This window comes from Nymphalis io, chromosome 9 (assembly GCF_905147045.1).
Source record: "Nymphalis io chromosome 9, ilAglIoxx1.1, whole genome shotgun sequence".
NCBI lineage: Eukaryota > Metazoa > Arthropoda > Insecta > Lepidoptera > Nymphalidae > Nymphalis > Nymphalis io.
This window is the reverse complement of record NC_065896.1, coordinates 465,242-477,731: the sequence shown is the minus strand read 5'-3', so window position 1 is coordinate 477,731 and position 12,490 is coordinate 465,242. Positions and strand designations below refer to the sequence as shown.

General features: G+C 33.6%; 1 protein-coding gene across 1 annotated transcript in view; it reads right to left on the bottom strand.

The window, feature by feature from the left end:
* The window catches only part of LOC126770945 (protein singed), a 44,372-nt gene extending 40,833 nt beyond the window's left edge, over window positions 1–3,539 (bottom strand). Inside the window, exon 1 of the mRNA XM_050490571.1 lies at window positions 3,294–3,539. The gene's annotated coding sequence lies outside the window, so the exon portion shown is untranslated. The remainder of the gene's footprint in view (window positions 1–3,293) is intronic.
* Window positions 3,540–12,490: the final 8,951 nt, after the last annotated feature.

Here is a 12,490-nt window from a genome sequence, read left to right as displayed (position 1 = left end):
TTATTGTGATACTGACTGGAAATATGAACATGCATGCATATTAAAAATAAAGCCATAAAAAGGGACATGTAGACATAAGGAATTGTCAATTCTTCTTAGTGTCAATGTCTATAGGCGATGGAGACCACTTACCATTCGGTGGCCCGTTTGTCCGTCCGCCTACCCATTCTATGAAAGAAATACTATGCTTATACCACCATGCAGTGTGTAACCAGACTTATTGAAATATATTCCGTCCGTTGTAACCACATATTGAACATGCTTCATTTCATAAACAAAAAGACTAAAGCACAAATACGGTAGTTAATAATATACAAAGGAGTTTTCTCGTTTCTTACTTCATGATATTTACTTCATAATTCAAAACATAGATAATAACGAATAAATGTATGCACCGAGAGTATTATCTGTACCCGAATTAAGATAAATACAATAATGTCAACGGCATCCTGAAAGCCTCTCCAAACGTTAATAAGTGATATTGAGAGCCCAAAACCGATAACTTATCAAACAGAATTGTCCGAATCACAAATTTCACTACAAATACACATGTATACATACTTTTATAAAAAAATAATAAAAAATATGTGTCCCTAGTGACATGATAGCAAATCTCGTTAAGCGCCAGGTGGTAGAGCAAATCTAATGACAATTTTAAGTAATAAATCTAATTTTGCGTCGTACCTCAGCTGCAGTAGTGTACTCCAAGGCCCAAGTTTTTACAGATTTGTTTAAAGACAAGTTTAAAATCCCATAACCGAGAACAAGTTGCGGAGTAAATTGAATACCGAATACCTTTTTTAATTAATAATTTTAATTAAAAAACACAAACAGGATTGAGGAATGATATTATTTTGACATTATGTAAAATTTTCAAGATACTTATCGGAGGCTGTCACGGCGGCGGGCGGGCGTCCGGACGCGTTCCGCTGCGCGCCGCGGAATAATTAAGTGTAATTATTAAATACCGGGCGTTTACTGATCGCGGGCTCCTCATGCACGTATTCATAACTACCGTGGAAACGTGGAATGTGGGCGATAAAATTTGCTTTGAAACTATACTGCGATTTATAAGCACAAATTAATAATTTTTACCATACTTTTTTGAACATAAAAAAATATATTATAAAATAAAAAAGGTTAACATACTGTCAATTTAAAATATGTTCCCAATACATTGCTAACCGGGAACAAATTATTTGTCCTTTTTCAAATAACAACACTGCCATATTGCCCTCCACCACACCTCACTCTTTGCTTTTAAGATCTTATACAAACGAGTGGTATCTCAACCGTGCATAAGCAATGCAATGAGCTTTGCTTTGATAAAGAAACGGTTAGTTTTTTTCGTTTGGTTGACGAAGATATTAAAAAATTATGCCATACAAATTGTTAACTACTAAAACGCGATGGTTTTTTTGTCCAAAGCAACAATATGTAGGTTAGAATTTCAAAACCGGATATAATAACCACGGTATAGCGGTGGATAAAGAGTCCGTGGCAGTTAGTTTCGATTTATTAAATTAGTGAGCTGATAAAATGTAGCTGATCCAGCCGTTAACTCGGATTTAGTGTCCGCAGACACGCGACACCTAACTGGCTCAAATAACTGGCTCATCTTCAGTTGCCGAATTATTAATGTATGAAATAACACAATTTTTAATTACCTTAATCAATGTTTTTAGTATACATATATAAAAAATACATCTAGAGTATCATCTATTATTCTATTCGATAAAATTTGCATTAGATTTTAAGTCGGCACTTTTCACATGAAAAGCGGTTTAAGTACTTCTAATTACCCAATTAGAGAGCTGGTATTGGTTATATCTTAAAACATCGGTATCCTAAAATTCAGACATCGATGCCATATTGTTTAAATAATGTCCTCTTGCCATCTTTTAGTACAGAAGTGTAAACGCAAACAAATGTGACACAGCCACATTTCCTAACTCTGTGTGTGATTCGGAAAATTTCGATCGAATTCAGGACCCGCAGATGTACTTTTTAACTAAATTAACCAAGCAATTATTAATTTATTGATATTGTAAGTGTTTGTATCAGCCCGCCAGGTTAGCAAGCATCTATACATTAAATATTCTATCGTTAAACATGTTTTCCGTTTTTAAAGCGAGTGAGCTCGTGTAATTAAGGGAACTAAGGATATTAAATCATTGACTTCGTAATGAATTAATAATTGACTACACTTTTGTAATACGGAAAATATAGCAATATTTTTTGTTGTGTCAACAAAATCAAATTTCCTTCGCATTTACTTTAAAAAAAAAAAATTCTACGCTAATATTATCGTCGAGACAATGTTATTCATAATCATCATTTTTATCTACAATTTTCCCAAATATTTGACAACATTTTTATCAAATATTTGATACACGTCATCTCGATATCAAAAGAAAATAAGCTAATATTGTTCGATCACGAAGTAATTTACCAAAGTATTAGGTCTAAGAAAGCAAGTCTCGACCCTGCATGCCATCGCTGCGAAATGCCACATACCACTCATCCTATATCTATATGGCAAGCTACTGTTGTGCACTTTGAAGAGACCAGTACAGGTTCTATAAATATCTAACTGCAAAGAGATATTTAAGTTCAAACTTATTTTATAACTATTAAATTATTCTTATATAGGTATCCGAAACGTGTTCGATTTTTGAAATTTTGAATGTTAACAATTTAAAAGAGAAAAAAAAATCTAATATCTGATAAAATTTTGTGCTAAAATGTGCGTTTTTAAAAATATTTCGCTGGCGATATTTATTAGTGTTATAGAGATAAAATCACGTAGGTGCATTTTTTGTTTAACGCAGTCGATCACGATCTATAAATCGAAAAACGTGACTTATCTCGAATCTGTGAAGGCATTGCATCTCGCTTTGTCTGATTAATAACATTTAAAACTATTATTTATTATTAGATTTTTTTTAAATAATTAGATAGTTTAGACAAAGTACCCTCAATATCAGTGCATTCAAATATTGCAAGATTTCTAATCATAGATATACATAATTGCATCTCAAAAGATAAATAAAATCAAGGAGATAGATTTCTTTTTATTTTTGGATCCACAATTAACAATAAAATAAGCCCTTCGGTCGAAAACGAAGTACAGACATCGCAGGTTGGAGAGCGAGGGTGTAGCCATTATAGGTATGTAAGCAGGCGACTACGCCGGGACAATCGATTCGGAGTTGCTCCCCTGCCGTCTCGCCGGGCCATCCACCCGGCAACCACGCACTCCCGCAAAAAAGACACCCATAAAAAAAACTTACCTCTTTACACTTCAGCTAGCACACACCACCAAAGAAATGCAGTCGCGTAGATCGCGAAAAAACACCACACTAATCTTAAAAGTCTAACTCGCAGTGTGCGGTTATAACACAAACATAAATTAACTTAACACTGTCTTTCATTAATACCTATTTTTATAAGTAATTAAATTTCTACCGGTTTAATAAGCACCGGGGCAAATTATAATTCTGAATTAAAATAACGACAATACAAACCCCACGACTCTTCGCGGCGGACTGAGCGAAATGAACATGGCGCCGGTCGAGCGTTCTGGGGAAGCGAGTGAATGTAGCTACAGAATACCCGTTACAAATTGCACCAATAGGATTGCGTTGCATTCATAGGCTACCAAATAGCTAATTACTGGAGGGTAGAGGTATACAGAACAAAATATAATTTAACGACATAGAAAACATGAAAGTTTCAAGTCAAAGTATTACTTTATACTTTGAAAGTTATTAATGGCGAATTGCGGGTTTAATCTACATTCTTATACAATTCAAATTTAAACATAAAAATTTAAATGTAAATAATTTTGAACAGCTAAGTAGTTAAAATACTTTATTTTGACCGCTTATTTATTGCTGGTATTCGCCTGCGGTTTCACCCGCTAAAAAGGCAACTAGAAAAACAAACGTTTTAACTTTTTTTAGTTCCATATACATATAATATAATTTATAAAACTTAATTATAGATTTTGTTTTATTATTTTTTCATATACTTAATATATGATTTGTTTAAATTAAATTTAGAAAGGCTACTGCTATCAATGGTTAATTTAGATAAATTTAAATTATAATTTATAATTTGTCAACTATGTTTGTTAGACCATTCTAAAATGAAATCGCAATTCGCAATATTCATAAAAAGTTAGAGGCAATTTGCATAAATTAGACATTGGGAACTGTTGCGGTTGAGAAAAACGTGTTGTGTTTTATGTTTGTACCATTGCAATGAGTATGAGAGCCTCTCTGAGTAAAAGTGTTCTGTGATGAGAGCTGAGGCGGCAGTTCCAATCGCAGATTTCAATGATCGCTTGCAAAGTTGCAAAACGTTTCTAAAATATATAAAACCTTGTCACGGGTGACAGGAGTTCATTTAGAAGAGGAACTTATTCTTGAATTTTAGTCAATATACCACGTGGTCACATTTTGTACATTATTTCCTCTAAGCTGTCTCTTTAGACAACCTAGAAGAAATAGTATAATAGCTCGCAGTAAACAAGGTAGCCAAAGGGCTACTTTGTTTACTGCGAGTACTTTTTGGAATAAAAAATATATTTTTTTTTAACTTTAAGCAAACATCATGTTATTGTAACGGTGTAAAATTGTGACGAAGAAATCAATAAATGAAGCTCACATGTTTCCATAACATAACTGTTCTCACAGCGAATGTTACGGGACAGCGAACCAGAAAAACAATCAATCGACTTTCAACATTGCACTCGAGTTGCGATTGCATTACCATAGATAATATCACGTCTCTGACCAGGATTGAATCAGTCGAGTAGTCGCGCGTGAAAATGTTTATTTCTCATCTTAATCTTAGCATTAGGAAGTTTATCAGATACTCATTGTGTTACGGAACAATCTAAGGAGGTTTTCCTTTGTTAAATTCGGCAATATCTCTCTTATTCATACAGGTTGTCATTGCTTGATATCTACATTTTTTATAATTTTATTTATTTATTTATTTACCAATAAAGGTTTTAATATTTTTATCTCCATAATTACTATAATTTTCCAATACTAATTGTAACAATATAAGGCACGTACATAACTTTTAAATAACATTATTTATCTATCTATATTTATCTATTGTTGTTGGAGATGTTTACGTTCCTTCGGGTCGTATCGTGATATCCTTCTCAAAGTTTTCATACCAACGCGTTCTAACATAAAAAGCTTTTCAGCTTTAAAATATAAACTGCACTGCATAACTAATGCAGCTCTGCGCTATAGATATAGCTATCACATATTCTTCCCCCAAACTGCACATTGACGATATAAAGAATGGTTAATATTTCTTAAATCGCCAATGTCTATAGGTGGTGGTGACAACTTACTTAATATCAGGTGGCTCAGTTGACTGTCCGCCAATATATTCTATTTTATAAAATAAATAATAATACATGCCTGCTTCATACACATGATGAGTCTATTCACTAAATACAAGAACAGTTTTCTAGATTGTTAGATTTGATTAAAATGAGCCGTGATTGCCCACTGGCTAGAATGCGTGAATCTGCTATTCAGGCAGGGCAAACACCACTGAGTTTTCATGTACTTTTATTTTATAATTCATCTCGTGGTCGGCCGTGAAAGAAAACATTGTGATCAATTTGCATGTGTCGGATAAAACCCGCGCTAAAAGAGCCTCGTGGAAATTATCCTCAAGAGGAGAGGAGGTCTTTGTCTAGCAGAGGGACTTTCACTGACTATTACTTTTGCTAGAGCAGTTGACGCATGAAGCTATATGTATCTTCTTTAATAACAGGCTATAAAATCAAACCAGACTATTCGTTCCTGATATTAATATTTATGTTTATAATTTAAATTGGTAATTTCTTATCTCACTTAAATAAATAAAAGAGAAAACAAATATACACAACATGAATATGAAATTTGACTTCAATTAAAAACTTTTTTATATTGTATCTAACTACATTGGTTCGTTGTAATACAGTAAATTCTTCGAATCCCGTTTGATGAAGCGAGAAGTGCATAGCATACGAACGTATGCAAAAAACATCGGCCTAGATGTCGATAGCCAGTAGACGGCAGACGAGACAGTTGTCTGATTACACGGAAACGTCTGATGATGTTAGGAGGGAAGGGACAATCATCGAAGTTGGATAAAATTAATGGTTTTGCCTATGTTCTTGTCTGGAAGTTATTGTGGTGAGAAATTTTATGAAACCTCTACATTTATTTCGGATTTCTTAACAAAAGAGGCAACATTACATAGCTTACGCCGTTTACAAGTCCGGCATACGGTTATATATTTAAACCCGCAGTAGCTAACCAGTCGATTTTTTTACAGAAACGAGTAATGACGGCCGTTATTGTGACAATTACAACTATCATGATGATATTGAATCTTAAACTATTTTTTTCGACACGTTATTGCAGTGCCAAGACTCGTGTAATATAAAATGTCCTGCGCAGTTGGCTAATCACTATTGCAACATCAGCAGGTGGATATCATTATCATCGTCGTAAGCTCGAAGAAATCTTAGCTCTGACAATTCACTGATTATAACAACACTTTAAATTAGTATTAAATAATACATACTTATTGGTGGACTACTCAATCATTAACCTATGTTCCAATTTGAAGAGCGAGTTAGCCAGCATTATCACAAGCACAATAAAAGTGCCATGGTTATTGGCACAATAATAATGTAAGAAGGGGTTTGTACTTGACGATGTATCGTCAGTGTCTATGGGCGAAGGTAACCAGGCACCATGAAGTGTTTTTGCATGTCTGCCTTGATAAAATTAATAAAACAAAACATACACGATTAAACATGCGCAGTGAATTAATGCGCACTCATATAAATGCTCATAGCCGATAAATATAAGGTTATTGTTAATTATCATAATTTTCTGACAATACAGGCTATGTAACTTATAACCCGAATTTACCCGGCAGGCCGTTTTGGCTAGAATCCTAACCGAAAATAAGGGGTTAAAAAACGGGTAAAAGTACCGCTAAGCTTTCGTGTGCTTAATTTGTGCTTAAAATTAATTTCAAGGAAAATATCGTGACAAAACCTGAATGAGATGGATATAATTTTACCACATATGTATCCACAAACCCACTTTGTATCAGCGTTGAATAAGCTCCGAGCCTTTCTCAAGAGTGAGTCTTTGTCCAGCGGTGAAACAATTCAGGCTGCTGCTTTTTGTACATAGAGTATATTATTAGATTTCAAAGGCTTAACAGTAAACCATAGAGGTCTCATTGAACTGGTCTCTTAATTATCCTCTAATGAAAAAGAGCGTGAAGCGAAAGCCGTGTTTTTAGTAAACCGTCTCAGTTAATTATCTGTTACATATCTCTGTATCTAGACGCGTTTCTCCCGTGTTGGTTTTATTAAGAGAAAATTTAATTAACTCATTTTATTATGTTCGTAAATTTGAATTTGTAATATAAAAAAGAAATCTTCGTTATTTACGGGCGGGTTAACTTGTATTTAAATATTATTTATATTAAATGTACGTATTTGTAAATTGCGTGGGTTTAATTGTTAATGATTCCATTATGAACAATTATTCTTTATGAAGCTTATAATTTGCAATTGTGCAGTTAATTTTCAAGAGAAATGTGTCCATTAACTTATACATTTTATCATATACTTGTACTATAATGTAAATTTGTAAGGTACATTCTCAGCAGCAACAGGTGGATTAATTACAGCCCCAGATGCGCTAAAGATAAAAATAGTAATTATTTAAGATGTTCGAGTATCGCACACCTTATAGAATTTTATTTTTATATTTAAAATGCTTCAGATAAGAGTAAATCGTGACAATTTAAATAACAAAAGTCACATACACAAATTCGTCATTTTCAATGCGCATGACGAAAGTCAATAAGTTAAAATATAATCTTAATATAAGATTATTAACAAAATTGAGATAAAGAAGTGTCGGCAAAACGGTTGTAAAGCAAATGTTAACAAATTGTATGTCAAGACAGGCATCGTTAAGCCGAATGTACGGAATTCGGAAAGCAGTCGCGTGCGCATCTCGCCGCGACGCACGGACGGGCATTATCATAATTGATGAAAGCAGCGGTACCGCCTTCACGTGCAGTACCAGTAAAAGATTTAGATAAAGATTTCGGATATTGAACTTTACGATAAAAGAAGCGTAACAAATCAATATTTCTTTTTTCAAACGACTAGTTTTCTTGCTCATCGCATCAAGTTCACAACAACCTATATTCCATGTATTTTTAGGACGTATACGGAAATTTAAGCCTGCGTGGTAAAAACGTTTGAAAAAAAAACTTTTTCTGCTGCCATACTGTCAGAATTTCTTTCGAAACATACAACTTAGGTTTTTCTCAAAATATTGACCTCTTTTCTGCAATTAGACTCAGGTAGTTTCGATAGTGAGTACAAAATGCAGGCTCGGTTGCCCACGAACCACATTAGCGCCAATCTTCCAGATATGTGAGACGGCAATTACAGGCACACGGGACATAACAACTTAAATCCCATAGTTAGCAGCTCACAACAATGTAACTTCCTTTTACAATTCGAATGTCTATGGGCGGAGATGGGCACTTACCATTGGAGGGCCAATTTGCTTGTCAGCCGTCCTACTATTTTATGCACCATTTCGTAAGACCATGAACAAACATAAAACAAAGACGTAAAATGAATGTTGGTTTTACTGTCATCAGACATGTCATGCTCGGTGTCATATAACTTACATTCAGCTAATAAAACAATATCTTACTTGAGTGACAAATACTCATAATTAAATGAAATTAAATGACATGGTACAAATTAGTGGACAATTGATTTTATTGGATATAATTATGACTACACCCTTTTATTTTTCTTCACGCAGTAGAAACCTTCAGAAGGGTTCCCATGGGGGGGGGGGTGGTGAACTGGGTTATGTTGGATTCATATGACTACACCTTATTCCAATAGAAGATAAAATAGGGATAAAAAATATATTCACATATATACATATTTCAGGCGATTTCCTAATAGCTTTGCTATATTTTACACTACAAACAGTTCTTGATTAATATATATTTATATATATTATTCCACTTAAATACTTACTTTCACTTAAATTTAACTTTCAAAGTTCTGATGACAACTTCGCTGACATTAGCAACCCCCAAATCCAAATAACATAGATTATTTAAGCTCGACCATTGACATCACTCTGCCAATTAAATGTCAAAGTTATTTCTTTGTCTTTACTGCCCTTGCGATGTGGTTGGAATAGGCTATACAGTAGCACGCTTACACTTTTGTTACTTAAAGTACTGTAAACGATTCCAAATGATTAACGTTTGTCAGAAGTAACGTTATCATCGTGTTGGATTCATTATGTACTGTTTATTACGCGTCAATAACTAAACTAAAGCAGCAGCAGATCTGTTCGACTACCGGGCAAGGCCCAATAAAGCCAATTTCTTGACAATATGTCCTAAGCCTGGATTAGTGTTTATGCCTCGATTCGATATATATTAATCAAGTTTATCAATTGGGTATATTCCTCATATCTTCTTTAAACAAAAATGAATAAATGTAATTAAGTGAACATATGGTTTTACATATACTACGTTACATGAGTGAGACGAACGATAAAACTTCTAGTGTTGAAGGAAATTAATGATAACGATCCTTCATCACAACCAGTTGCTATTTCTTCTAATACAAGACGATTTAGGAAAGTGTCCGATAAGATTGCTCTAATGATGCGCAAACGCAGTTATTTTGCACATTTTTAGCTCATTAGTTACAGAATGAAATATCTTTCGAAATTGATTTGCAGTTATTAATTATAAGAACATCAGTATCGAGTTCATTGACCTCAGATCTGAATACATTCGTGTGTGTTACGTTTTCATATAATATGCAATTGTAGTTAGATATTTAAAAAATATTTTACTCTATTTACGGCTTACTAACAACATGTTTTTCTGACAGAATGTTAAGTTAATTAGTTATTGTTGTAAATGTGGTGCAATAAATAACACGGTCTAAAGCTACATATTTTTAATTAATGGTTGGCACTGCTGTATGTAGTTAAGATATTAAACAGTTTTAAATAGTTTTCGACAAACTGTATCTATCTATCTCTGTACTGTTGTAACTGGTAAAACAGTTTTTTTATTATATATATAATATTTTTTATAATTATTATTTCAATCTAAATCAATAAGCTAACAAAGGTAAATAAAATAGCTTGATTGAAGATTGTTAACTAATAAGTGAATTAGTTAACAATGAGGATTCAGTGATGACTTATATATAATATATAAACGTATTGGCGAGTAAACACACTGCTGTACAGCTGTATGATGATGATATGACCTTTGTCTTATTTATTTAACTATCCACTATTTTCGAGTTATTTACTACAGAGTTATCCGGCATACACCGTTCTCACACGTACCCTTTGGTTAATCTACTCAAAGATATTAGAATATAACCATTGACAATTTAGCAATTTTTAATGGTTTGACGTATTCCTAACAACTTTATATTCTGTTTTTAACCAGAACAAGATATACCTAATTGAAATATCTGAAATTCAGATTCAAAGTACGGTTGATTTTTTCTTTAATACGGCACAAAACAACTTCATTACTTTAATCAATTTAATTGATCTCTATTATGTATTAGTTATCGTAACAGCCTGTGTCCCACTGCTGGGCTAAAGGCCTCTTGTCCCTTGTTGAGGAGAACGTTTGGAGCTTATTCCCCAACGCTGCTCCAATGCGGATTGGTGGAATATTGCGGGCAGGTTTCCTCACGATATTTTCTTTACACGTAAAGCATGGGATTAATTATAATCACAAATTAGGCACATAAAAATTCAGTGGTGCTTGCCCGGGTTTGAACCCACGTTCATCGGTTAAGATTCACGCGTTCTTACCACTGGGCCATCTCGTAGTATCAAGTAGTCACAAAATTCGTTAGGAAGAATGTATTAACGTTTTTTATTTATGACCTCCTATGTATATACTTCAGTATATACATACCTCGAGATTAAGCGGCCTAAACCATTCATTACAAATAAAGTATTGTTTAATGAGGTTCTTGAATGTGTCTCGCCTAGACACCGAAATGTCACATCACTTGTTGGTTTTGACTCGCTTTTGTTAGGTCGAGCTGTAAGTATATAATATAATACAAGAAGCTAAATTTCGCCCACTTCTAAATCTTGTATCATCATGAAACTTGACAAGTATGTGTAGATTAGATCACAATATGTCACCACCAAGATGGTTTAATGAAGCAGCTCGAAGGAGCTCGACGCAACCCTGGAATGCCTACTAGTAAATCCATTGAGTTAGTATTCATAAGATTTGTTTTGATTTGATGATTAGTCATCTTTATTTTGCCTATTCCCGGCTAAGTTACCTCTACGGAACTATTGAGAGGCTATGTTGGGTATCAAAAGGGCAAGGTCACACGGTGAATCACGCAGTTATCTATTGAGGATCCAGCGCTTTTGCATCTGGGCAAGCGTATATATTATACGCTTATATAAGCGTCCCATGCAAATTGTACCTTAATGTCAAAAATCAAGCACAGAATTTATATAAGTACCTACTTTATTCTCTCTTTATTTCTATAAATTATTGTGTTTTTCGTCATTTACAACAGAAATTACAGAATACATTTTTTTTTTATTTTTTTTTTCAGCCTTTTGCCGTCCACTGCTGGACGAAAGCCTCCCCCATAGAACGCCAACATATACATTTTTTTAAATAAGGAAAATTTTGTTTTCTTATATAAGTATCTAGTACTTAATGTAAGGAGAAATTGCATATATGTTTTTGGTCAATTAAATATGGTAAAATCAGCGATTACTAGACCGAAAATCTTTCACTGTTAGAAAGCTAAGTTGGACTTTATCATTTGCATTAATAGAATCATTATGAATACACCGGCAAACTGACGCCAAAACTCTAATTTCTATATAAAATACACGACAATTATGTGATATGTATATAAACATTGTAAGCCGATTCGCCTCAATGGAGATAACGCGTGTTTAAATTTGTATGAATTATAATTTGATGAAGTTTTGTAATTTACAAGATTCCAGTAATTAATACAATTGATGCAATAATGTATAGTACGTGTAAGATATCAACGGCTTATTTAACATATGTAACAAAAAAATGCTTAAAATAAAATATGTAATTACAAATAATATGTACATATAATCATGATCATTACATAGGATTTGATTTAAATTTACATTATTAATTTTAATTATTTTAGTCAAATTTTAAAATAGTCCCTCCCGATTCCCACCCGACGCAAAGCTGCCCATAATGCAGGCCGCATTTCCGCGTTGTATGGCAATGGACAACCTTTGTGCCAAGTGGGACCCGGAGCGACTGTCAAATCCCCTCTCTCTAAGGCGACAGCCAATTTCCCTTATTATTAATAAAATATTATATT